This window comes from Lactuca virosa, chromosome 2 (genome assembly GCF_052849685.1).
Source record: "Lactuca virosa cultivar CGN04683 chromosome 2, Lactuca_virosa_CGN04683_v6, whole genome shotgun sequence".
NCBI classification, from domain to species: domain Eukaryota; kingdom Viridiplantae; phylum Streptophyta; class Magnoliopsida; order Asterales; family Asteraceae; genus Lactuca; species Lactuca virosa.
In genome coordinates, this window is record NC_136427.1 from 179,088,702 (window position 1) to 179,096,417 (window position 7,716).

Sequence of the window (7,716 nt, forward strand, 5' to 3'; positions counted from 1 at the left end):
CTATAAAATATTTGAAGGTAGGTGAATGACGATTCACCAATTTCCACCAAGATAAACGAAATGTATTATTAGGTTTTAATTGGTTTTGAAACTCCTAGATTCTTTTGAGATTCATTGAACTTTTCAATGACATGTTTCAATCTCGAGTGTGCCCTTCAGGTTTTGTGACTGGGATGCCGAGGATCACAAAACAAGGTGTGAAGTAACCATGCAAATATACTTGGTACCCTTAATATTTACCCCTCAATCGATGTGTCGGTTAACCACACGAGCTCCACCGATACTATGATAAATATTAAGTTACCCTTTGCCTACTTTGTTAAATCCAGGTTAGTGTGCCGGTTAATCACACACGCTCCACTAACGGTTTAAACAAAGTGCAAAGTATAATTTCATGGATTAGCACCTTATTCACATTTTCCTAAGTAACTAAGATTGGGAATTAATAAAAGGTTTAGTTACTTAGTATTTATCATTAATACTTTTAATGAAGGGAGAATTATAGTCCTTGTCCTACCTGTTTGGCTAACGACCCTCCACCAGTCAAGGAAGCGGTGGGTGAGAGTGGACACCCATTAAGCTGTCATTTTATAGGCAACAACCTTATACCCCCTTATAGACCGACTTCGTGAATGAGGCCTACTAATGGTAAGACGACTTGCTATTATACATATAATATATTAAACTTTTAATATTATAATAGTATAAGGGTGTATTTTAGACATTTAAAATACTTGGTGGTTTAATCTATTAATTAAACTAGACTTTTAATTTAATTAAACTCAAACCATATATTTATGGATTAATAATACTCTTTTAATTAAACGCTTTAATTAACTATTAATAAAGTCCATAAGAGTTAATTTGAACTATTCAACAAAACATCATAATTCCAATTATTAAACTCAAAATTAAAACCATTTAATTAATTGTTTAAGTTATGAACCCCAAGAGTTTTAGAATTCAATTCTTTTTTTCATAAAAAACTTTTCTCAAATTCCAAAACTTGAGGGCAAGTTTTGTAATTCTTGAAAACTCTTGGATTCCATAACTTATGGAATTAATGGTGTTTTATGATGAAACTTTCCATGTTCCATAACTTAAGAACAAGTTATGGAATTCTTTAAAACATTAACACCAAATTTTGTAACTCCATAAAACTTTGAATCAATTTTTTTTTTAAAAAAAACTTTCATATCCATAACTTATGGAAGTTTCAAAAACCCTTAAGATCACAACTTAAAAAAAAACTTTTGAGCTCCAAAATTTTATGACAAAATATGTAACTCCTTAAAACATTTAGATCAAACTTTTAAAACTAATAAAATAATCATATCATTTTATCTTTTACTAAATTTGACCTAATTCAACTCATATAACAAATGATTCAAATTTTACAAATAATTCGTTTTTCACAAAACAAGTAATTATCTTAAAATTTGACAAACGTCATGTTTTCTTTTCCTTTTTTTTCCAACTTGAAAATAAAACATTTGCATCAATATAACAGAAAACAACCCATGGCTCTGATACCACTGTTGGGTTTTGAGCATTCTAACACTCCTATGGTGTACATGCAACCCTATAAACCTTGGATCTATGTTTTCTCTATTATACATGCAAATATTAACTATTCCAAGGTTTCATCCTAAGTAGCATATTATGAAGCACCTATACTACAAAGTTCTAGTTAGATGACATACCTTTTGATGTAGCTTGATGTCTTCAAGCTTTAAGAGCTTAGCCCCAATAGTGTGGAAGCCTCAAATGGAATCACAAATCACCAAAACACCTTGGAAGAACTTGAGAGAATATGTATGCACACTAAAATCGGCCCACTCTTATTTTCACACACTTGTTCCAATTTTGTGAGCCAAGGACCCCTTTATATATTATGGAGGATTAGGGTTACATCCATGTAAACCCTAATACCCATGACCTTTCATTTACATAGGATCCATGGGTTAAAAGCTCCATGGACCATCCATGAAAGCTTAGCCCAACCTAAATGAACTTGGCCATTCCATATATATAAGAGTCCATATTTAATTAGTTCTTTTTGATCACTTAATTAATTCTAAATTAATTCTTGATCAATACTAATTAAATAATATGATTCCATATTAATATATTAGAACTTATAATATATTAATATAAATCATAAATATACTATTCTCAAAAGACTATCCATATAAATTGTGTCGGTGAAGTGCAACCCAAATGGACCATGCCAGGTCGGGTCAAGTACATACCAAATATAGTTATGGACTTAGACATTAATCCAACAGTCTCCCACTTGGATAAGTCTAAAACTATTATTGAGTATGACTTCAAAACCTAACTGGCAATCGTAGCTCTTAAAGCCGCTGTCGAACTCTGACCTTGCCGATGAACTCTGACCTTTGTCAATGACTTGTCCATTAGATAAGGGATCATATATTCCTCCATTCTAGATATCATATGGACTGAGACATGGATTATCCATCATTCTCTCTGTCCATTTGTTGTTTCCTGATTTTCGATTTATGATGACTGACTGATTGAACAAATCAAATCAGTCTTGGCTTGGCCAAGCACTCACATGTGTCATCGCTAAATCATCGAGGGGCCCACAGATATCGCTTTTATCCCGAAGGTAAAAGGAATGGATAAACTTCGACTCATATGGCTTGTTCTACTACTTGTTGAATCATACACAAAGGCACGTTTTATAACATCGAGTTACCAATTCGTTTTCGTGCAATCAATGTATAACCAACTCATAGTAACAACTCATATCTCTAGGTTTTAAGAATATAAGATATTATCGCCTCATGATCACTCGTGATAAAATCCATGAAGTGATTCAAATGAGCGTGGGTTGAATCCAATACTCAGAACTTATGAGCACTCATGAGTGTTGTAGCACCACTTTGTCCACCAACTTGGACATCTACAAACCAACCCATGACAGTCTTGATTCATATCTACTTCCAACATATGACCGACTGTGGATGGTTTGAATAACTTAATCATTCAGGAAGAGCGACTTAGTTATTCTGGAAGTCAAAACATGCAAAGTGAAACACAAGAATAAATGAATCAAATATGGTATCAAACCCTATGAATATAAATAAACACTTTTATTTATCACCATACTGATTACTCATTATTCATTGTTTCGGTTTTATCAACTTTATACTTGAATTAAAAACACTAGTTGTCCCATGCTCCAAGCATGTACACTATGTTTTTATTAAACAATAGCTTTGCCATACACCAAGTATGCACTCTATGTTTGTCTATGATCCTTACTTTGTGAAATAAACCAAGTGAACATAATTTTAATGATTCTAATTTCACACTCCCAAATCCTTATCGAAAAATGTGAGAATTTCAAATTCCTATCATTTATCGAAATATGTTTAGATTTTAAACTTATATGCATTGACCCTCCTGTAATGAATATGTACAAAGTCACAAAGACTTGTCAACAGTCATTATAAGGTATTCCAATGGAGATCAACTCCATGGAAACTAAGTCTCATATTCAAAGTACATTGCTTTGGACATGCTTCTTGCATTAAGTTTTCTAATCTTACACAGATAACTTCCACCTATGGAGACAACTCCATATTCTCATTTTGACTATCACTTCTGAATAAGAGATGCCTTTTTCAGAATATGTCAATATGGTCCTTCCAAAATTAGCACTATACTTCCAACTATCCCTGAGCAACCAATCTTTGGTAAACCTCAGATTGTCCTCGACAATTGCTTAATCATTTTAGTCATATCCAATTCTAGACCGTTTCCCTTCTTAATGCCTCTGGGCATTTGGAAAAATTTAGAAATGACAAATATTATAGCACATGCAATCGATCCTGTACCCAAAGCAAATGGTACACGATTCATGATGTCTCACATAAAGACATGATTCTAGACCAGTCTTTTGCTACAATATTTTTATTTGCCATGTTTTCAAAATTTGACTATGAAGAGGGATGCCGTAATCATAATCGAATTTTGAGAAAGTGATATATAGAATTTCCTTAAGTTGAACCAATCCAACATGAAATTCATATATATATTCTTGACTAAAGATGATTAAGGTCTCAATCTAAGCCTTTAGAACTGAAATGAAGTATATCCTCTCCCTTAATTATAGCAAAACAACTTTTTCAATCCCAGCAGCCTCACGAATTGAAACTTTGTTTTCTATAATTAACATTGCTAACTTGCAACACTAACAATAATTATCATGCTCCCACTAACATGATGATTATTAGCATAACACTTATGCTCCCACTAGCTTTGACATGTACTCAAAAATCAGCTGGACTTCTAGAAATCAATACTTTATTGACTTTCTTACCAAAGTTCATATTTCTGATACGAGATGCTTTGATAAAACTTTATCAAAATCATACAGCTTTCCTTAGATAGCATGCATGTGTGTCTAAACAATTTCAGAACTATGAAAAGGGATGTCGTAATCATAGTCTCAATTGTTTAGACCTTTTGCCATCTGCTTCAAATCTACTTGGTGGAAGTGTTTCCTCACCATCATTTTCATGAATCGGAGAGAAACCTTATGACCCTTAGATTTTATGGTGTATGTGTTTTTATCCATGTGAATCGTCAAAACCATAGTCATAAGACAAGGATAATGACAAATCCAAACTCATATGGATTGAACTTATGCAATCTTAACTTCTTGCCACGTGGCAGTACAGGGCATGTCATTGCTTCCAAGTTGTTATGCAACCAATTGAGAACTTTCAGAACTCCTATGCAAAGCCAACTTTAACTGGAATGGGCACAGAATATGTCAACACGATAGGTTATAAACCTCAAGTCGTGTGCTAGTGAAGAACCTCAGGTTTTATTCTTGATTAGTTCTTGAAATTCTTTTTAGGATCTTTAAGACTCCCACTATCCTCTTGACATATAAGACTATCTTGCCAAATATTCAAGAGATAGTGCGGATTCTTTATCAAGACAAACACTTCACACAATTGGCCTTAGTTGGTCTTTGTTTTATCCAAAACATCACAACTTACCAATTTCAAATGTACAAGAGTAGGAAACTTTTACTCTTACATTTGACAAGTGTTTTAAACCTTTCTTTAAGATATGTCACTCAAGTTACAATCTTGGAGTATGACTCTAAGAATTGTTTTGGAATGAAGTATGACTCATCTTCCTGATCTAACCATTTCAACAATTCATGACTCCTCTTCTTAGTCATAAGAATGCACTAAGATGACCTTTAGAGGACTAATTGTGATATGATTTCTAAATCATTAAGATGATCACAAACATGATACTAAAGTACTCTCCCATCATTTTAGATTTGAGAAACTTTTATCTTTCTGCCTAATTTGATTCTTCCCATTCGTTCTGCCATACATTGAGACTTTTCCAATGTTTCAGAATTATACTTAAACTTCTAAGTATAACCATATTTACTAAACTTTAGTAAATCAAATAGTCTTAACGAGCTTTGTGGTGGACATGACCAGTTCACAAGAATGTGTACTCGATCCCTTTAGTCCTTCACTTGACTCACACATCCATGTGAACAAGTAATTAGTCTTGATTTTCCAATGCGTGAAAGTTCTCATTCATCATACTATTCAACTTGCATGATTCCAAGTTTCGGTCCAATTGAAACTTGGGTGATGAGGAACTTTCCTGATTTGGTAAATTTAGACACTACCACAAATGAAAGAATCAAATCCATTTTCCAATATTGCTGTCAGTGGAATCATATAAGCAACAATTTTCCACAAATGTCATTGTAAGGATACTTCAAATAAACAAAATTAAACAATTTTCTTTTATTTTAAAACTTTACGGAAAAACTTATCCTTACAATCCACATGGAAAATTGTTGTTATCTATTCCTTAGCAATATATCATAACTTCTTAAGCAACTGCTCAAAATTCTGATGCGATCGAAATCCACCTTCGCGATCAGAATCAGCATATACTTCCTTTAAGATTTCTCTCTATTCTTTGATTCTTAAAACATCAACATGTAATGAGGATCTCAGAATAGAACTTAACAGAGTTAGATAATGGGCTCTACCTGATGTAGAGTCAAACTTATTGACTTTAACATCCTTAGGTAAATTTGGCAGCTTTGCAATCAACGCCCCTTCCTTTGGCAAAGTAAACATATGGACCCTTTGGTAATGGGACTATCTCAGACTTAGCCTTTCTCTTTACCATTTGGTCAACCGGGTTGACTATGGCCAATCCCTTTCCATTGGGAAGAGAATGCTTTTTCTGGATTTCCAGTGTCACCATTGTCATTGTCCATAAAGTTTTTGGGAAGTTGATCTTCTAATCAAATTTGCTTCACTATCGTTCCAAATCATTGTTGATTCAGCAGCACCAAGCAAATAGATATGATCATTAAGGTTCATGTCATAGTCTGTATCATAGTAGTCCCAAAGGAACTCACTATGTGACTTAGAAAGTGATTGAACATCCAACTTTCTCAAGACTTTGACACCCAACTCTCCCGACTTGTCAATATGTGACTTCATCTCTAAGATATGATCACACATAGACCTTGCTTGCCATTAGGGCTTGAGTGACCTTGAACTTATGGGTTAGGGAGAATAATTTGAGGAGGTGGAGGAAGAGAAGTATGACTTCCATGAGCCAAACTCGGGAAGTCATATTCATTAGGAAAGCTTGGTTTGGGAAGATCATTGTTGTCTAAACCAGACATCAACAATGGGAGAAATTCACGTAAAGTTGATTTAAGTCCTTAATATAACACCCAATATGATATATTAAGGCTAGGACCCAACAAACTATTTTATAACTTGGAAGAGGGATGCCGTAATCCAAGCTATAAAATATTTGAAGGTAGGTGAATGACGATTCACCAATTTCCACCAAGATAAACGAAATGTATTATTAGGTTTTAATTGGTTTTGAAACTCCTAGATTCTTTTGAGATTCATTGAACTTTTCAATGACATGTTTCAATCTCGAGTGTGCCCTTCAGGTTTTGTGACTGGGATGCCGAGGATCACAAAACAAGGTGTGAAGTAACCATGCAAATATACTTGGTACCCTTAATATTTACCCCTCAATCGATGTGTCGGTTAACCACACGAGCTCCACCGATACTATGATAAATATTAAGTTACCCTTTGCCTACTTTGTTAAATCCAGGTTAGTGTGCCGGTTAATCACACACGCTCCACTAACGGTTTAAACAAAGTGCAAAGTATAATTTCATGGATTAGCACCTTATTCACATTTTCCTAAGTAACTAAGATTGGGAATTAATAAAAGGTTTAGTTACTTAGTATTTATCATTAATACTTTTAATGAAGGGAGAATTATAGTCCTTGTCCTACCTGTTTGGCTAATGACCCTCCACCAGTCAAGGAAGCGGTGGGTGAGAGTGGACACCCATTAAGCTGTCATTTTATAGGCAACAACCTTATACCCCCTTATAGACCGACTTCGTGAATGAGGCCTACTAATGGTAAGACGACTTGCTCTTATACATATAATATATTAAACTTTTAATATTATAATAGTATAAGGGTGTATTTTAGACATTTAAAATACTTGGTGGTTTAATCTATTAATTAAACTAGACTTTTAATTTAATTAAACTCAAACCATATATTTATGGATTAATAATACTCTTTTAATTAAACGCTTTAATTAACTATTAATAAAGTCCATAAGAGTTAATTTGAA